Source organism: Triticum aestivum, chromosome 7A (assembly GCF_018294505.1).
Source record: "Triticum aestivum cultivar Chinese Spring chromosome 7A, IWGSC CS RefSeq v2.1, whole genome shotgun sequence".
Taxonomy (NCBI): domain Eukaryota; kingdom Viridiplantae; phylum Streptophyta; class Magnoliopsida; order Poales; family Poaceae; genus Triticum; species Triticum aestivum.
The window spans coordinates 505,284,262-505,305,774 of NC_057812.1; the positions used below are offsets into that span (position 1 = coordinate 505,284,262).

The 21,513-nt window shown below is 45.5% G+C and overlaps 1 long non-coding RNA gene across 1 annotated transcript in view; it reads left to right on the top strand.

Moving 5' to 3' along the window:
- The window catches only part of LOC123147851 (uncharacterized), a 31,786-nt gene extending 10,499 nt beyond the window's left edge, over window positions 1-21,287 (top strand). The window contains exons 2-6 of the long non-coding RNA XR_006473483.1: window positions 528-586; window positions 1,075-1,125; window positions 17,235-17,275; window positions 18,448-18,554; window positions 20,997-21,287. This is a non-coding gene — a long non-coding RNA (uncharacterized lncRNA). The remainder of the gene's footprint in view (window positions 1-527; window positions 587-1,074; window positions 1,126-17,234; window positions 17,276-18,447; window positions 18,555-20,996) is intronic.
- The last annotated feature ends 226 nt before the right edge of the window (window positions 21,288-21,513 follow it).

Consider the following 21,513-nt stretch of genomic DNA (forward strand, 5'->3'; position numbering starts at 1 on the left):
TGTAATAGAAGGCTTTAACTCAAGATTAATGTAAACAAGAATGCAAGCCGAGTTCACCTAAACAACGACTAAAATAATACTCCCGCTATCCCAAAATAAGTGTCTCAAGCTTAGTACAACTTTGTACTAAAGTTAGTACAAAGTTGAGACACTTATTTTGTGACGGGGGGAGTAGAAGACAATAAATCAGAACTTCCTATTGGGTTTTAGGCAATCAAGTTCAGGTGTAAACGACAACCACATGCATGTAGTAACTAAAGCAAGATCATCATGTGCCTATTCACTGTCAGTCTGAGGTGAGGAAAATGGAACAATGTAGGCATAACTGATAATGCCGTTTTTAAATTGATCACCTGGCCTTCTTTTTAGGCATAAAATAGATGGGCTTGTCAATGTGAAATGCACATATGTGAAATCTAGACATTTGCTCTGTCTTTTGTTGTTCTGATGCATGCAAATCTGTTCAGAAGCATATATATTATGCTTTGCTTTGCTGACATTCTATTTTGAAGAACGGTTTGCTACAGTTATCATGCGGATAAGAGAACCAAAAACTACCACATTGATATCTGCTTCAGGAAAAATGGTAAGGCCAAGTTCTTGTACATCTGATGCAGAATATGTTCTTTTGTAGTTTGATTATCTAATGATGTTGGAGCTGATACTGTACGCGCATATGAGTAGATATTCATGTTGTAGTCAGCTGAGTGTTGAAATTCAATGCAAAACCCCCATGGACACTAAGTGTTTGGGGTTCACTACATATTTTTCTTATTATCTACATGTCAGAATTAAATCTTTTTAATCAGTAGAAAGTCCCTCTATTCAGCCATTGAAAAGTTAAGCAAAGATTTGTCGAGATTGGATTGATACTATACTTCAATTAAAATTCCTTGGGTATCAGTTGATTCCATTCACCTTAATGGAAACCTGCAAAAATGTTCTGATTCAGTGGCCTTTGTTAACATTTTACAGGAAAGTGAATTTGATAGTTATACCAGAGAGTTATTGTCTTAGTGGTCTTATCCTCCTAATTACATACTGATGCAAAGTATACCGTTGCTGTGTTATCAGGTTTGCACTGGAGCAAAAAGTGAACAACAATGTAAACTCGCAGCTAGAAAGGTATTGCCTAGCTTTATTTCCTTTCATACATATCAGAGGTGAAAGGTTCAGAAATTGTAAATGTTTTCTACTTTCATTATGCTCTTATATCCAGAAGCTTGGCTTTCCTGCAAAATTCATGTTGGGGAGCGTAGTAATTTCAAAAATTTCCTACGCACACGCAAGATCATGGTGATGCATAGCAACGAGAGGGGAGAGTGTGATCTACGTACCCTTGTAGACCGATAGCGGAAGCGTTTAGCACAACGCGGTTGATGTAGTCGTATGTCTTCACGGCCCGACCGATCAAGCACCGAAACTACGACACCTCCGAGTTCTAGCACACGTTCAGCTCGATGGCGATCCCTGGACTCCGATCCAGCAAAGTGTCGGGGAAGAGTTCGTCAGCACGACGGCGTGGTGACGATCTTGATGTTCTACCATCGCAGGGCTTCGCCTAAGCACCGCTACAATATTATCAAGGATTATGGTGGAAGGGGGCACCGCACACGGTTAAGAAAACGATCACGTGGATCAACTTCTGTGTCTATGGGGTGCCCCTGCCCTCGTATATAAAGGATCAAGGGGGAGGAGGCCGGCCCTAGGAGGGGCGTGTAACACCCTTGATGCGACTATATCTCCCACGTGTCGAGGCACGACTTAGAGGCATAATCGCATTGAAGGCATATGTCGCAAGTTAGGCAATCTTCACAACATCCCATGTAATATAGATAATAAAAGGGGAGATAACATAGTTGGCTTACACTCGCCACGTCAATCAAGTACATAAATAACATTACATCATCCAAATGCTCATGGCCCAACTACGGCGCCAAAATAAAAGAACAACCCAACATGCGACACGGTCCCGATCACCCCCAACTGGGCACCACTACTGATCATCAGGAAAGGAAACATAGTATCGTTGAGAGTCCTCGTCGAACTCCCACTTGAGCTCAAGCGCGTCACCTGGAGCGGAATCGTCAGGCCCTGCATCTGGTTTAATAGTAATCTGTGAGCCACAGGGACTCAGCAATCTCGCACCCTCACGATCAAGACTATTTAAGCTTACAAGGAAAGCAAGGTAAATATGTGGAGTTGCAGCAAGCGACTAGCATGAATGGTGGCTATCCTGTTCGCAAAAGAAAGCGAGAAGAGAAGGCAAAGCGCGAACGCATAACTAGAGGGCACTCTTGCGGCAAGCATTACTCCAACACCGTGTTCACTTCTCGGACTCCGCCGAGAAGGGGCCATCACGGTAACTCACACCGTTGATTCATTTTAATTAAGTTAAGGTTCAAGTTATCTATAACTGGACATTAACAAATTCCCATCTGCCTATAACCGCGGGCACGGCTTTCGAAAGTTCAAATCCCTGCAGGGGAGTCCCAACTTAGCCCATGACAAGCTCTCATGGTCAACGAAGGAATAGACCTCCTCCCGAGACGTTCCGATCAGACTCGGTATCTCGGTTCTTCAAGACACTTCGACAGGTTAAAACAAGACCAGCAACACCGCCCGAATGTGCCGACAAATCCCGATAGGAGCTGCACATATCGCTTTCTCAGGGCACACTCAGATTGTCTTAGGTACGGGTAGGCCAGCCCAGAGTTGCCCCTGGTGGCCACCGGCAGCTGACAGGTGGACCAACACTCAGAGGAGCACTGGCCCGGGGGGGGTTTAAAATAAGATGACCCTCGGGCTCCGGAAACCCAAGGGAAAAGAGGCTAGGTGGCAAATGATAAAACCAAGGTTGGGCATTGCTGGAAAAGCTTTAATCAAGGTGAACTATCAAGGGGTTCCCATTATAACCCAACCGCGTAAGGAACGCAAAATCCGGGAACATAACACCGATATGACGGAAACTAAGGCGGCAAGACTGGAACAAAACACTAGGCGAGAGGCCGAGCCTTCCACCCTTTACCAAGTATATAGATGCATTAAGATAACAAGATAATATAATGATATCCCAACAAGTAAATAATGTTCCAACAAGGAATGGCCTCCAATCTTCACCTGCAACTAGTAACGCTATAAGAGGGGCTGAGCAGAGCGGTAACATAGCCAATTAACGGTTTGCTAGGACATGGTGGGTTAGAGGTTTGACATGGCAATTGGGAGTCTTGAAAGCAAGTGGTAGGCATCGTAGCATTGGCATATCAAAAGAGCGAGCATCTAGCAAAGCAAAGATAGTAGTGATTTCGAGGGTATGATCATCTTGCCTGCAAAGTTATCAGAGTTGACTGGATCCTCGAAAGCAAACTCAACGGGCTCCTCGTTAGCGAACTCGTCTCCCGGCTCTACCCAAACAAGACAAACAAGCAAACGGAACACAATCAACCACGTGCAAAGCTCAAACAATATGATGCAAGGATGGTATGCTATGCGGGATGCGATGCGGGATGCATATGCAAGATTTGACAAGGAATGCATGAATCTGGCCTCAACATCGAAATCTAAGTATTCCACTGGAAAGATGAGATGAAATCGCTTGAAAATGATATAAAGAACGTCGGAATCGGAGCTACGGTTTGGAAATGGCAAGCGATTCAAATATGACACCGATCTGCGATTTACAGCAAGTAACCATCTAAATGCAATGAGATGAACATGCTACAGCACACAAACATGACAACAAAATACATGGCCGGGGTGCATTCAAGATGCTTAACAAAAGTCTAGCACTGAGCTATGGCCAATTCATCCATTAACAGGTTCAAACAAGCATGGCAAAAATGCATATGATAAACAGATCTCAGACTTAGTGAAATTAACACTTGTCTGGAATTTCAGATCAGATAGCACTCTTCGGAGCAACAAAACTACAAGCTACAGGACCTGAAAATGGAAAAGTAAAGCATGGCACGGAGCTACTCAAAGAGCTTAACAAAAGTCCCTTAGTGACCTTGAGCCAAAAGGGATCAGAAAATACAATTGCAAGCATGTGAATATGGCAAAAACATAATTAGATCACAGACTTAGTGAAAACTAGAGCATGCTGAAACAGATATCAAGTAGGCATGTTTACGAGCTCGATGCACTCACCACGGAGCAAGACATGACAAGCTAAGCATACACTAATCAAGAATACACAAAATTCAAGCTAGACATGTCAAGAACAATAGCATAGCATGCACGGATCAACTTCCACATCCCCGGCAAAATTGCTAACAAGTAGACAATCTGCCCAGATTCACGAAGTAGCAAAAGTAGAGCTCGATTGACTCAATCTAGGTTGCTCCATAATTACAAACAAAGACATGGATGGATAGAGCACTACAATATTAACAAAACATCCTTACTGATCATCCTCAAAAGAGGCCCGGATCACTAGGAAACAATATGAACATATGGCATCATGAGAAAAACAGATCAAGGACTTAGTGGAATTGCTAAGTCCCTGAAATCAGCATTACCAAGTGCCTCACTTTACAAGCTTGTGCTAGTCACCACACACATCACAAAAATACATGGGTTGCACCTCTGGAAAGATGGCAAAACCCTTAACAAAACACATGTAGAGCTTATGGGCATATCATGCACACAATAAACATGGCAAAAATGACAAATATCTAATTGGAGCAGCAGATCTGATAATTATCTCAAGTAGCACTCTTCTAACAGCATTTCGGGCATCAAGATGAACTCAAATGGAAATGATGCAATGGAATGAAATGATGTACTCTCTGAGACGAACAATTTGATATGCTATAAGTCCAAAACGGAGCTACGGATGCAAAGTTATAGCACGATGAACAGGGCAACATGAACTAGGGTTTCGGGAGAAAGTCAACCCGAGTTTGGATCTAGATCTGAGATCTGCACGGTTCCCGATGCGGCTCGCCGGAGTACTATTCGCCGGCGGGGAGGAAGCTCGCCGGAGCACGACGGGGAGGCGGGGGCCGGTGTGGGCGCGGCCGGCGACGAGGCTGGGGAGGCGCGGTGGCGGCGGTGCGGCTCCGGTGGCGGAGCTCCGCGAGGGCGGCGGTGCAGCTCCGGTGGCGGAGCTCACCGGACGGGAGGCTGGCGCGGCGGCGCGGCGATCCAGCGTCGAAGGAGCCTGCCGGCTCGGGCAGGAAGGGCAGGCGCGGGCGGCGCGGAGGGCAACGGGCCCGGGGGCCGGACGCGGGCTCTCCGGGCCGCGGCGGGTGGCGGCAGCGAGGCGACACGTGGCGTGCAGCTAGTGGACCGGGGCGGTGGCGCGAAGTGTCCGGCCGGATACGGACATGTCCGGCGCGGCGCGAGGCAATTTTTAGGGTTTCGGGGGAAGGAGAAGGAGATTTTTCGGGGGTGTCTTTAAATAGGCATAGAGGGAGCTAGGAGAGTCCAAATGAGGAGTGGTTTTCGGCCACGCGATCGTGATCGAACGCTCTAGATGATGGAGAGGGTTTTGGTGGGTTTTGGACCAACTTGGAGGGGTGTTGGGCTGCAGCACACATGAGGCCTTTTCGGTCCCTCGGTTAACCGTTGGAGCATCAAACGAAGTCCAAATGGTACGAAACTTGACATGCGGTCTACCGGTAGTAAACCAAGGCCGCTTGGCAAGTCTCGGTCCAATCCGGAAATGTTTAATCCCCACACACGAAAGAAAGGTAGAGTTGACCACCAGAGGAGAACGGAGCGCCGGAATGCAAAACGGACAACGGGGAAAATGATCGGATGCATGAGATGAACACGTATGCAAATGCAATGCACATGATGACATGATATGAGATGCATGACAACGATAACAACACACGGAGACAAAGACCCGAACCCGAGAAAATAAAATAACTTAACGCCGGAAATGGCAAGAGTTGGAATACATATTGGGAAAGTCATATCCGGGGTGTTACAACACTCCACCACTACGAAAGGATCTCGTCCCGAGATCTAGGACTGAAAGAACGCCGGGTACTCAGAACGGAGGTGATCCTCGCGTTCCCAGGTAGCTTCACGGTTGGAATGGTGTAACCACTTGGCTTTGAGGAATTTGATTGACTTGTTGCGAGTCTTGCGTTCAGTCTCCTCAAGAATAGCAACTGGGGTGCTCACGATAAGAGAGATCTTCTTGGAGCTCAATGTCCTCGAAGTTGACGGTGCGGTCAGGAGTCTTGAAGCACTTTCGGAAGCTGAGAGACATGGAACACATCATGAACATTTGCAAAGTTTGAAGGAAGCTCGAGTTGATAGGCGAGATCGCCTCTCTTGCTGACAATCTTGAAAGGTCCCACGTATCTAGGGGCAAGCTTCCCTTTGATACCGAAGCGACGAGTACCTTTCATAGGAGAGACGCGGAGGTAAACATGATCTCCGATCTCGAAAGCCAAATCACGGTGCTTACTATCATAGTAGCTCTTCTGGCGGGATTGGGCTGCTTTGAGGTTATCTCGAATGACTTTGCACATTTCCTCTGCCTCTGTGATTAAGTCATTTCCGAGAAGCTGACGTTCACCGGTTTCAGACCAGTTGAGAGGGGTACGACACTTCCTGCCATACAGAATTTCAAATGGGGCCTTGCCCGAACTTGCTTGAAAACTGTTGTTGTAGGAGAATTCAGCATAAGGAAGACAATCCTCCCACTTCATGCCGAAGGAGATCACACAAGCCCTGAGCATATCTTCAAGAATCTGGTTGACACGCTCGACTTGACCGCTAGTTTGAGGATGGAAAGCTGTGCTGAAGCGGATGTTGGTGCCCATGGCCTTCTGAAAAGAATCCCAAAACTTGGAGGTAAAGATGCTGCCACGGTCTGAAGAGATCACCTGTGGAATACCGTGCAGAGAGACAATTCGAGAGGTATAGAGTTCCGCCAATTGAGCTGCAGTGATCGACTCTTTGATAGGCAGAAAATGAGCCACTTTAGTGAGTTTGTCGATGACAACGAATATAGCATCATTGCCACGCTTGGACTTTGGAAACCCAGTCACGAAGTCCATCTCAATGTGGTCAAACTTCCATTCTGGAATGGCAAGAGGTTGGAGGAGACCAGCTGGCCTTTGGTGTTCTGCCTTCACTCTTCTGCAGACATCACACTCATTCACGAACTGAGCAATCTCGCGCTTCATTCGAGTCCACCAATAAGCCTGCTTGAGGTCCTGATACATCTTCGTACTCCCAGGGTGGATGGAGAGGAGAGAATTGTGAGCCTCGTTCATGATCACTTTACGAAGGTCACCTGTGGGCACAACAATACGATCCTCGAAGAAGAGAGTGTCCTTGTCATCAAGGCGGTAGCACTTGTACTTGGGTTGACTCTTGGCAATCCCAATCTTCACCTTTTTCACCATAGCATCAAGAAGCTGGGCTTGGCGAATCTGGTCTTCCAAGGTAGGAGAGACTTGAAGGTTGGCGAGGAAACCTTGAGGAACAACTTGCAGATTAAGTTTGCGGAAAGCTTCACAAAGCTCGGGTTGATAAGGCTTGAGAATCAGACTGTTGCAATAAGCCTTTCTGCTCAATGCGTCAGCAATCACATTGGCCTTGCCTGGAGTATACTCGATACTCGGATTATACTCTTGAATCATTTCGACCCATCGAGTTTGCCTGAGGTTGAGATTAGGCTGAGTGAAGATGTACTTGAGACTCTTGTGATCAGTGAAAATGTCCACTTTTCTTCCCAATAAGAGATGTCTCCAAGTCAAAAGAGCATGCACAACTGCCGCCAACTCGAGATCATGAGTGGGGTAGTTCTTCTCATTGGGCTTCAACTGGCGAGAGGTATAAGCAACAACTTTCTTCTCTTGCATCAACACTGCGCCAAGACCTTGGAGAGAGGCATCACAAAAGACCTCGTACGGCTTGGATTCATCAGGCGGAGTCAGAACTGGAGCAGTGATCAATTTCTCTTTCAAAGTGTTGAAAGCAATGTCACACTCCGGAGACCAAACGTACTTGACGTGCTTCTGAAGAAGATTTGAGAGAGGCTTCGCGATCTTAGAAAAGTTTTCAACGAATCTTCGGCAATAGCTTGCGAGACCGAGGAAGCTACGGAGTTGCTTCACGTTCTGAGGAGGTTCCCAATTCACAATTGCAGACACCTTCTCAGGATTCACCGCAATGCCCTTGGCAGAGATGATATGACCAAGATAAAGAACCTCATCGAGCCAAAATTCGCACTTGGAGAACTTGGCGTAGAACTTGTGTTCCCTGAGCTTATCGAGTACCAAACGCAAGTGCTTGGCATGATCTTCCTTGTTCTTCGAGAAAACCAGAATGTCGTCGAGATAGACCAAAACGAAGTCATTGGTGTAGGCGTTGAAGATGAAGTTCATCATGCGAGAGAACGTCGGAGGAGCGTTGACGAGGCCAAAAGACATGACAGTGTATTCATATGAACCATAGCTTGTCCTGAAAGCCGTCTTGGGAATATCTTGCTCACGGATTCGAATCTGATGATAACCCATACGGAGATCAAGCTTGGAGAATACTTGAGCACCTTTGAGTTGTTCGAACAGCTCATTGATGTTGGGAAGTGGGTATTTGTTCTTGATGGTCTTCTTGTTCAATGGACGGTAATCAACACAAAGCCGGTCCGTTCCATCCTTCTTCTTCACAAAAAGAACACCACAACCCCAAGGAGAAGAACTAGGCCGGATGAGACCCATTCTTTCTTGAATATCGAGTTGCTTCTTCAGCTCCTTCAACTCTTCAGGTCCGAGCTTGTAAGGACGCTTGCACACAGGTTCTGTGCCGGGCTCAAGATCAATGACGAATTCAACTGGCCGGTGCGGAGGCATTCCTGGAAGCTCTTCTGGAAAGATGCCTTGATATTCGCAAACGACTGGAATTTGCGAGATGGCATCCAGTTCACCCTTCTCATTGAGAGAAAACAGACGGATGGTATTATCCCGAGCGGCAAAGACAATTACATCCTCAGACGAATGAGTCAATTGAATCTGCCTGGCAGCACAATCAAGCTGAGCCTTGTGCTTAGAAAGCCAATCCATCCCGAAAATAAGATCAATATCTGAGTCCCCAAGAACCGTAGGAGAAGATAGAAACTTGTAGTCACCCAAGGTGATAGTAACATCCGGAGCAATGGAGTTAGCATGCATGCGCCTACCGGGAGATACAACTGCTAATGGACTAGGCAAAATTTGCAAAGCCAAACCATGCTTAGATGAAAACGGTCTTGATATGAAACAATGCGATGCACCCGTGTCAAAAAGAACTTTTGCAAGGATATCATTAACAGGAAGGTTACCCATGATGACATCTGGCGAGTCCTCTACCTGAGCTGCATTCATCAAGTTGACCTTAGCGTGCTTGGGGTTATGCTTGACCACAGCTGTACTTGCCGATCTCACAGGAGGAGGAGGGAGGCGCCTCTGATTGAGACACTTGTTGGCATAGTGACCCTTCTGTTGGCACTTGTTGCACGTCACCTCTAAAAGCGGACGGTGGTACGGAGCACTCGATCTTGGAGCTTGAGACGAAGTCTTGTTCTGAAAGCCTGGGTTGGGTGGGTGGGAAGATCCACTGCCACCTTTGCTCTTCTGCTGATACGGCTGACGGAACGGAGGAGGAAGAAGCCAATACTTCTGCTGCTTGGCCACTTGAGTAGAGGAAGAAGGAGTAGCATCTCTGACTCGCTTCTTGGAAGCATCACACCTCAGTTGAGCGGCCTCTTGCTTCAGTGCCATGTTGTAGAACTCATCGTACCTCAAGGGCTCAAAGAGAACAAGAGCTAGCTGGATTTCTTCTCTGAGACCACCCGTGAACTGGTATATCATGCTCTTCTCATCAGGGACGTCCTGCTTGGCAAAGCGGGCGAGCTTCTGAAACAACTTGTTGTAGTCATAGACAGACAAAGAGCCTTGCTTCAGGTTGCGGAATTCCTCACGCTTGCTTTCAACCACGCTCTGAGGGATATGGTGAGCTCTGAAATCTTGACGGAATTCATCCCAGGTAATCACACGTCCACCTCTGGAATCCTTGTACTGCTGGAACCATTCTGCAGCTTGATCTTTGAGTTGGAAGGAAGCGAACTTGACAAAGTCCTCAGGCCTGACGTTACTGCACTCGAAATGCTTGCACAGATCCACGAGCCAATCGTCAGCATCAGTTGCCTCAACACAATTGCTGAAAGTCTTTGGCCCGTTAGCAAGGAACTGGTTGAGTGTAGCAAAGTGATTCTGATTGTTGCCTTGGTTCCCTTGGTTGCCTTGATTGCGCTCTTGAAGAATTTGCATGATCAACTGTGTGTTTGCATTGGTTGCGGCCATCACAGCTTGCCATGCCTCCGGAGGAGGTGGAGGTGGTGGCGGATCTTGATTCTGATTCTGATTGGTGCTCTTAGCGGGAGCCATCCTGAAGAGGTTGACCACCGTTAGCACATAGACAGATAAATGAAGCTGAATCCAACGGAATGAAAATTGCAACATATAGTCTTCACATCCGAACAAAATGAACGAATGCATTCCTCTTGAAATGGTCACATATCCATAAATTGAGAAGCCACTTAGAATTTAGGTAGAGAAATAAATCAACAAGGTACGGATCAAGAACGAATACTCGGTAAGAAATCCCAATCTCAAACCAAATATCCGTGGAAGAAGAACTAGAGCTACAAGAATTCCCACCTATGAAACTCCCGAACCTTTCCGGTTATGCAATCAGGTGTTGGGGATACAGGGGAAGCATAATATCTCACCCAAATCTAGCAAATCCTACATCCAGCTGTATCCATCCTTCAACACATAACCGAGAAAAACTTCGGAAACCATCTACCTCAACCTTCGAAAAGCATCCGTTATACAAGTTATGGCGATACTCCCGAACTCCCGCCCCAGTACTGGGTGGCGTCGAGGTTATCTCACCAACGAACTGCATAAAAGAGATTTTCGATGTCGGCGTACTAAACTCAGGTATTCCAGAACTGCAACGATAAAATTATGACGACAACACCTCAGAGCTCAACTCCCCGGGACACTTCCACAAAACCCCTGACAGGAGGCACCAAGACAATGTTCTCATCATAAAACCATCGGAACGATTCCAAGATACCCGCGTGATCCTAAAATTTTTTAGTGAAATTTGAGAAGAGAAGAGTCAAAACTCTACGTCAGGATGCCTTACCAGAGCGATGAGGAGACTGGGAAGTAAAAAGAATTCCTAAACTCTCCGATATATAATTCCTAAATGACTCAAAACATTTTTCTAGACACAACTCGGCCGCTAATAACGATCAAGCAATGGGGCTCCTAAGGTCGGGGAAGGCTCTGATTACCAACTTGTAACACCCTCGATGCGACTATATCTCCCACGTGTCGAGGCACGACTTAGAGGCATAATCGCATTGAAGGCATATGTCGCAAGTTAGGCAATCTTCACAACATCCCATGTAATATAGATAATAAAAGGGGAGATAACATAGTTGGCTTACACTCGCCACGTCAATCAAGTACATAAATAACATTACATCATCCAAACACTCATGGCCCGACTACGGCGCCAAAATAAAAGAACAACCCAACATGCGACACGGTCCCGATCACCCCCAACTGGGCACCACTACTGATCATCAGGAAAGGAAACATAGTATCATTGAGAGTCCTCGTCGAACTCCCACTTGAGCGCGTCACCTGGAGTGGAATCGTCAGGCTCTGCATCTGGTTTAATAGTAATCTGTGAGCCACAGGGACTCAGCAATCTCGCACCCTCGCGATCAAGACTATTTAAGCTTAAAAGGAAAGCAAGGTAAATATGTGGAGCTGCAGCAAGCGACTAGCATGAATGGTGGCTATCCTATTCGCAAAAGAGAGCGAGAAGAGAAGGCAAAGCGTGAACGCATAACTAGAGGGCAATCCTGCGGCAAGCATTACTCCAACAACGTGTCCACTTCCCGGACTCCGCCGAGAAGGGGCCAGCACGGTAACTCACACCGTTGATTCATTTTAATTAAGTTAAGGTTCAAGTTATCTACAATCGGACATTAACAAATTCCCATCTGCCCATAACCGCGGGCACGGCTTTCAAAAGTTCAAATCCCTGCAGGGGAGTCCCAACTTAGCCCATGACAAGCTCTCATGGTCAACGAAGGAATAGACCTCCTCCCGAGACGTTCCGATCAGACTCGGTATCTTGGTTCTTCAAGACACTTCGACAGGTTAAAACAAGACCAGCAACACCGCCCGAATGTGCCGACAAATCCCGATAGGAGCTGCACATATCTCTTTCTCAGGGCACACTCAGATTGTCTTAGGTACGGGTAGGCCAGCCCAGAGTTGCCCCTGGTGGCCACCGGCAGCTGACAGGTGGACCAACACTCAGAGGAGCACTGGCCCGGGGGGGTTTAAAATAAGATGACCCTCGGGCTCCGGAAACCCAAGGGAAAAGAGGCTAGGTGGCAAATGGTAAAACCAAGGTTGGGCGTTGTTGGAAAAGCTTTAATCAAGGCGAACTATCAAGGGGTTCCCATTATAACCCAACCGCGTAAGGAACGCAAAATCCGGGAACATAACACCGATATGACGGAAACTAAGGCGGCAAGAGTGGAACAAAACACTAGGCGAGAGGCCGAGCCTTCCACCCTTTACCAAGTATATAGATGCATTAAGATAACAAGATAATATAATGATATCCCAACAAGTAAATAATGTTCCAACAAGGAACGGTCTCCAATCTTCACCTGGAACTAGCAACGCTATAAGAGGGGCTGAGCAAAGCGGTAACATAGCCAATCAACGGTTTGCTAGGACATGGTGGGTTAGAGGTTTGACATGGCAATTTGGGAGGCTTGAAAGCAAGTGGTAGGCATCGTAGCATTGGCATAGCAAAAGAGCGAGCATCTAGCAAAGCAAAGATAGTAGTGATTTCGAGGGTATGATCATCTTGCCTGCAAAGTTGTCAGAGTTGACTGGATCCTCGAAAGCAAACTCAACGGGCTCCTCGTTAGCGAACTCGTCTCCTGGCTCTACCCAAACAAGACAAACAAGCAAACGGAACACAATCAACCACGTGCAAAGCTCAAACAATATGATGCAAGGATGGTATGCTATGCGGGATGCGATGCGGGATGCATATGCAAGATTTGACAAGGAATGCATGAATCTGGCCTCAATTTCAAAATCCAAGTGTACCACTGGAAAGATGAGATAAAATCGCTTGAAAACGATATAAAGAACGCCGGAATCGGAGCTACGGTTTGGAAATGGCAAGCGATTCAAATATGACACCGGTCAGCGATTTACAGCAAGTAGACATTAAATGCAATGAGATGAACATGCTACAACACCCAAACATGGCAACAAAATACATGGCAGGGGTGCATTCAAGATGCTTAACAAAAGTCTAGCACTGAGCTACGGCCAATTCATCCATTAACAGGTTCAAACAAGCATGGCAAAAATGCATATGATAAACAGATCTCAGACTTAGTGAAATTAACACTTGTCTGGAATTTCAGATCACATAGAACTCTTCGGAGCAACAAAACTACATGCTACAGGACCTGAACATGGCAAAGTAAAGCATGGCATGGAGCTACTCAAAGAGCTTAACAAAAGTCCCTTAGTGACCTTGAGCCAAAAGGGATCAGAAAATACAATTGCAAGCATGTGAATATGGCAAAAACATAATCAGATCACAGACTTAGTGAAAACTGGAGCATGCTGAAACAGATATCAAGTAGGCATGTTTACGAGCTCGATGCACTCACTACGGAGCAAGTCATGACAAGCTAAGCATACACCCATCAAGAATACACAAAATTCAAGCTAGACATGGCAAGAACAATAGCATAGCATGCACGGATCAACTACAACATCCTCGGCAAAATTGCTAACAAGTAGACAATCTGCCCAGATTCACGAAGTAGCAAAAGTAGAGCTCGATTGACTCAAGCTAGGTTGCTCCATAATTACAAACAAAGACATGGATGGATAGAGCACTACAAGATTAACAAAACATCCTTACTGATCATCCTCAAAAGAGGCACGGATCACTAGGAAACAACATGAACATATGGCATCATGAGATAAAACAGATCAAGGACTTAGTGGAAATGCTAAGTCCCTGAAATCAGCATTATCAAGTGCCTCACTTTGCAAGCTTGTGCTAGTCACCACACACATCACAAAAATACATGGGTTGCACCTCTGGAAAGATGGCAAGACCCTTAACAAAACACATGTAGAGCTCATGGGCATATCATGCACACAATAAACATAGCAAAAATGACAAATATCTAAATGGAGCAGCAGATCTGACAATTATCTCAAGTAGCACACTTCTAACAGCATTTCGGGCATCAAGATGAACTCATATGGAAATGATGCAATGGAATGAAATGATTTGCTCTCTGAGATGAACAATTTGATATGCTATAAGCCGAAAACGGAGCTATGGATGCAAAGTTATAGCATGATGAATAGGGCAATATGAACTAGGGTTTCGGGAGAAAGTCAACCCGAGTTTGGATCTAGATCTGAGATCTGCACGGTTCCTGATGCGGCTCGCCAAAGTACTGTTCGCCGGCAGGGAGGAAGCTCACCGGAGCAAGACGGGGAGGCAAGGGCCGGTGTGGGCGCGGCCGACGACGAGGCTGGGGAGGCGCGGCGGCGACGGTGCGGCTCCAGTGGTGGAGCTCCGCGAGGGCGGCGGTGCGGCTCCGGTGGCGGAGCTCATCAGACGGGAGGCTGGCGCGGCGATCCGGCGTCGAAGGAGCCTGTCGGCTCGGGCGGGAAAGGGCAGGCGCGGGCGGTGCGGAGGGCAACGGGCCGGGGGCCGGACGCGGGCTCTCCGGGCCGCGGCGGGTGGCGGCGGCGAGGCGACACGTGGCGTGCAGCTAGTGGACCGGGGCGGCGGCGCGAAGTGTCCGGCCGGATACGGACATGTCCGGCGCGGCGCGAGGCAATTTTTAGGGTTTCGGGGGAAGGAGAAGGAGATTTTTCGGGGGTGTCTTTAAATAGGCATAGAGGGAGCTAGGAGAGTCCAAATGAGGTGTGGTTTTCGACCACGCGATCGTGATCGAACGCTCTAGATGATGGAGAGGGTTTTGGTGGGTTTTGGGCCAACTTGGAGGGGTGTTGGGCTGCAACACACACGAGGCCTTTTCGGTCCCTCGGTTAACCGTTGGAGCATCAAACGAAGTCCAAATGGTACGAAACTTGACATGCGGTCTACCGGTAGTAAACCAAGGCCGCTTGGCATGTCTCGGTCCAATCCGGAAATGTTTAATCCCCACACACGAAAGAAAGGTAGAATTGCCACCGGAGGAGAACGGAGCGCCGGAATGCAAAACGGACAACGGGGAAAATGCTCGGATGCATGAGATGAACACGTATGCAAATGCAATGCACATGATGACATGATATGAGATGCATGACAACGATAACAACACACGGATACAAAGACCCAAACCCAAGAAAATAAAATAACTTAACGCCGGAAACGGCAAGAGTTGGAATACATATTGGGAAAGTCATATCCGGGGTGTTACAGGGCGCGCCAGGGAGTAGGATTCCTACTCCTAGTTGGAGTAGGTTTCCTCCTTTCCTAGTCCAACTAGGAGAAGGGCGGAAAGGGGGGAAGAGGGGAAGGAAGGGAGAGAGGGGGCGCGCCCCAAACCCCTTGTCCAATTCGGACTGGGCTTGGGAGGGGCGCGCGCCACCTCCTGGTCCTTTCCACTAAGGCCCATTAAGGTCCATTGCTTCTTCCTCGTATTCCCGTAACTCCCCGGTACCTCCGAAAATACCCGAATCACTCGGAACCTTTCCGATGTCCGAATATAGTCGTCCAATATATCGATTTTTACGTCTCGACCATTTTCAAGACTCCTCGTCATGTCCCCGATCTCATCCGGGACTCCGAACTCCTTCGGTACATCAAAACTCATAAACTCATAATATAACTGTCATCGAAACCTTAAGCGTGCGGACCCTACGGGTTCGAGAACAATGTAGACATGACCGAGACACGTCTCCGGTCAATAACCAATAGCGGAACCTGGATGCTCATATTGGCTCCCACATATTCTACGAAGATCTTTATCGGTCAGACCGCATAACAACATACGTTGTTCCCTTTGTCATCGGTATGTTACTTGCCCGAGATTCGATCGTCGGTATCTTAATACCTAGTTCAATCTCGTTACCGGCAAGTCTCTTTACTCGTTCTGTAATACATCATCTCGCAACTAATTCATCAGTTGCAATGCTTGCAAGGCTTATGTGATGTGCATTACCGAGAGGGCCCAGAGATACCTCTCCGACCATCGAAGTGACAAATCCTAATCTCGAAATACGCCAACCCAACATATACCTTTGGAGACACCTGTAGAGCTCCTTTATAATCACCCAGTTATGTTATGACGTTTGGTAGCACACAAAGTGTTCCTCCAGCAAACGGGAGTTGCATAATCTCATAGTCATAAGAACATGTATAAGTCATGAAGAAAGCAATAGCAACATACTAAACGATCGAGTGCTAAGCTAACGGAATGGGTCAAGTCAATCACATCATTCTTCTAATGATGTGATCCCGTTAATCAAATAACAACTCTTTTGTTCATGGTTAGGAAACATAACCATCTTCGATTAACGAGCTAGTCAAGTAGAGGCATACTAGTGACACTCTATTTGTCTATGTATTCACACATGTATTATGTTTCCGGTTAATACAATTCTAGCATGAATAATAAACATTTATCATGATATAAGGAAATAAATAATAACTTTATTATTGCCTCTAGGGCATATTTCCTTCAATTCAAACTTTGAACTGAAATAAAACTTTGCTTTTTGGGAACCATGTGATCAAGTTAGATGAGATACCACGTGATGAGGTTACATATAATGAAATACATGATAGTGTACTGATATGAACAGGGCTTTGCGTTTATTGATCAAGTGAAAATGAGATGAATAAGCATCAATCTTGATGAGTCATGATCTTATTAGCAGTTTAAGAAATAAAAGGGAAAAGGAAATTACTATATATATTGACCTTTTTAGAGCGAGTGAAAAAATAGTGCTGATAAAATATACAAACCATATGCCCACCTTTTAGTGCATGTTTGTCATGGTTTACTCAGGCATATGAAAATGAAGATGTGCGTTGCATGTGAAAACTTTCTTTGGAAGTATCTTTTTTTGTGTGTGGTCGTGGATTCTGGATAAGCATCACACTGATTCAAAACATTCTTTCAGGTCAAATATTTGACGATGTTTTCTTCTCCCAACCTGGCAAGGTATTGTACTACCTACATGCATCACATTACTGGAAGGTGTGATTTTGCTGTCGATGGTTCTACTTGGTACTGATTGACATACATACATTGTTGGAACGTGAAACATGTAGTCAAGGAACAATCTTTGCAACGAACAAAAGTGCATATATAGAGTGCGCCCTTTCCATTCTGGTGCATTAAATATAGGTTCTTAACAGATGTCTCTTTGTCATAATGTGGATATTTGAACATACGATGGCTGTATGATATATGTGTAAGCTGTGTTCAAATAATACCTCGCTGTCTGGGGATCAGCGCCGGCTCAGGGTTCCTGAAGGGGATCGTCGCCGGATCATGGACGTGACCTCAAAGGGTTCAGCGGCGGATCAGGGGATCGGCGTGCGGCTCCAGAAGGGGATCGCCGCCTCCATCCTGAATGTGATCGGCGGTGGGTTCTAAACGGATCGGCGACGTCTCCTCAAGCGGATCTTGATGTGCGAGGGCGGCAGCGAAGGGATGGAGGGCGGCTGCGAACGAGGGCAGTGAGTCGGGCGTAGTCAGGCGTGCGAGTGGAGGGCAGGAGAGTCGTGTGTGCGATTGGTTTAGGGTTATTTCGCTGGTTAATTTTTGTATGTTTTTTTTCGTTGGTTAATTTTCGTAGGTTCTTTTTCCTTCGCTTGTAGATGGGTGCGACGGAAGGTGCGGGCCTGTACTGCATGGGGGCATCGAGACGTGTTTTTTTGGTTTGACGCGGCTAATAGTGAGGTGGGATGAGGGACGAAAAAAAATCATGATAGGTGGGACAAAAATTAACCGCGGAGACTACCAACTGAGACATTAGGAGTAGAGATTCCTACTAAAATGGATAAAATAAAGGATTGATACTACAGATGTAGGCATTCTTCATCTCTACTAAAATATATTCTTCATCATGTGGTTATTCACCTGTAATAAATCATCCTTGCATACCTACCTGCTTTTCTTCTGTCACAACTCACATTCATAAGCAGTCTTACTTCTTAGGCGAGCTCTGTCTTTTACTATTATCTTTATCTGCATTTTTTCTTGACTCGGCACATTTACTTTTTTCGGTTATACCTTTGTACTACACTGAATCTAGGAAATATAAAGTAGGTGAATGATGTGTTTATTCCTGTGTATACTATTTGACCTTCAATTATGTTTGCTTTCAGGAGTAAGAAGTCAGTTGGAGTGAGAAGTGAGACAAGTACCATGAGCTCAAGTGATCCATTCACCAAGCTGGTAAACGCATAAACTTCAAAAAAATCATCTCAATAAGGTATGCAAGTAATTTATTTTGGGTGTTTGAATTGCCACATTTTGGGTTTTGTTTTCAGTCCATTATATATTCTAGGGACAAACTTCATCTCATTTCTTAGACCAAATAATATTTAACTACAGGATCAGATTCGCGTAAAGTAATTTGCAATGTTTATTTGATTTTGTGCATGACAAGGGGCAAGTAGAATTTTTTTCTGTATGCACTTAGCAAGATTAAAATAACAGGCACAAAGTGAATCAAGTGTGTTCAACAAGCAATTTAAAAGTGAAAGTAGATAAACAACTTACTGATCCACATAGAAGAGTGCCGAGTATTGAGATTTGATTTTCCGCATTGCAATGGTCTGCTATGGTCCTGCAGTAATATGTGTATGACAGCAAAAGGATCTTCAAATCAGTATGTACACTTAACTTATCCATTATAATTCGATATATTATATGAGATAACTTGAACATCTTTAGAAACCAATGTGAAAAAATATAGCAGGCAAATCGCATTACAATACTATTACGTGTGGATTTTCATATGCACATTCCCAGACGCTACAAACTTGATCAGAGCCGAAAGCAAGGAAATGCACATCACAGTTGCAATGACGCTAGGAGAAGCCTCTCCACATCTGCATGTTGAGAGACTTGAGCTATTAATTTTGCAGGCACTCCACACAAGCACATGCATGTTAAGTGAGGGTATACGTTATCATTTTGGGTATGATCGAATGGAAATACCTGTTCATGTCATCCTCTGATCCACTGATCCAAATCATCCTGCAAAGCTCATGCATAATGGTTTAGGGAATAAGATATAGATGCTCAAAGGACAAGATTGATAGCTAACAAATAGTTGATGCTTACAATTAGCCTGTGGTCTCCTCCTCCAACATGTGTTTCCTGTTTGAGCGTTGTGAAAGGTCAGGAGGTCCAGGCAGGTCAAGGCGATGGCGACCTTTGACTTTGGAAATGCAAACCCCCTCTCGGTGGCCCTCTCCACAACATCATCCAACATATTGACGTTTAGCTGACAGAAAGGAACTATACACATTTAGCTAGGAAATCTAGGAACAAGAAAATAGACCGGTCGGCATGTATGATTAAGGATAAAGAATGCACTAACTTTCAAACTGTTTTGATGCCTGACCACATATATTGTCAACATGGAAATTCTGGTTTCTGAAATCAGTTTCCTTGCTCAGTAGAACACCTATTATGAAATCTGTTTGTTCTAGAGCCGAGTGCAGAGATCACTTTTGTTAACCGTGATGCTATAATACTCGGGAAAATTGTGTTATTAGGAAATTGGTCAAGGCATATAGCTCCATCTATGCTCCCACAGACATAAGATGATGAGACTATTATAAACAAATTCATCTTGTTTTCTGCAGTTCTGAAATCTGTAATGCAATGTTTCACTTGTTTGGTCCTCTCTTTTTCATACGATGTTCTTGGTTTGTGTCTTCGACAATGCACAGGCAGTAAACTGCATGCATTACAACCTTAGATTAGTAAGTTGTAACTTTTGCAGCCAATAAAAATATAGGTAATTAACGCAATCAACCTTAGATTAGATGTTTTGTATGTGTCATCAATGCACGCACTCACTGGATTATTACTTATTTTGGCCTACAAACTGTTGTTTAAATGTTTATCATGCATCCATCTTCCATTATAATTCTGGTAATCCTTTGCTCCCTTCATTTTAACTAAACCTTTTCTTCAGATCTGTGAAAGCCATATAATTTGCATACTCCAATTTTAATTTTAACTATAATGGAACAGGTTACTTTTCTGGTTTCATTTTAACTATCATGGAACAGGTTACTTTTCTGGTTTAGTGTATCTTTTTGGATCTACCTTGAACTAAGCGCAATTGCTTTATTATAAACCATTGATCCAAAATGCATAGTGCATCTTATTGTTCGGCGAAAAACTTTCCTGGTTGACACTATAGCTAAACCATCTTTTCACAAAATCCTGCTATTCTCTCTGTACATTTGCTTCACTTATTTTGTTGTCTCAGTTTGATAATTCGGTTATGGTTGAAAAATGTAAAAGATTAGTGTCTTGTTTATTGTGTTTCCGTGTGAACTTGTTCTGAACAGCACGTGCTGAACCTTATGGTTTGCAGTTTTGTCAGAGATATGTTTTGCTAGGCTGGAAGCTTGCGAGATCTTCAGATTATCCTAATTGCTTCTACATAGAAGGTGCAGCCATCGCATGGTTCCAAATGTCTCATTGATCCAAAATGCATAGTGCATCTATTTGCTTTCCTGGTTGACACTATAGCTAAACCATTGCTTCATGAAATCATGCTATTCTCTCTGTACATTTGCTTCACTTATTATGTTTGGTCAATCTGTTATTTTGGTTATGGTTGAAAAATGCAAAAAGATTAGTTGTTTTACTTATTCTGAACCTTACGTGCTGCTGTTTTACTTTGCAGTTTTGGTTGGCTGATAGCTTGCAAGATCTTCATATTCTACATAGAAGGTGCAGTGTGATGTGATGCATATGGAACTGGTATTACTTTGCAGTATGGAACTGGCGGTGGGTGTATGAAATGTGATGGCTGTAATATTATACCTAATTTCTTATCAGTTCATGATATGGCTGTTTGAAATGTGATACCTGGACGTGAGTGTCTCTGGCGCGGGATCCTGGACGCCTCCGGCGGCGGCTGGTGAAAGGGATAGCCGGATCCTGGACGTCTTCGGCGACGGGTCCTGAAAGGGATCGGCGCCGGATCCTGGACGTCTTCGGCGACGGGTCCTGAAAGGGATCGGCGCCGGATCCTGGACGTCTTCGGCGACGGGTCCTGAAAGGGATCGGCGCCGGATCCTGGAAGCGTTCGGCGGAGGGTCCTCAACTGGACATGCATCAGATCAGTGGAGGCCGGATCAGTGGAGACTAGCGGCGGCGAAGGGATGGAGCAGCGGCGGTGAAGGGAAGAAGAGCGGCGG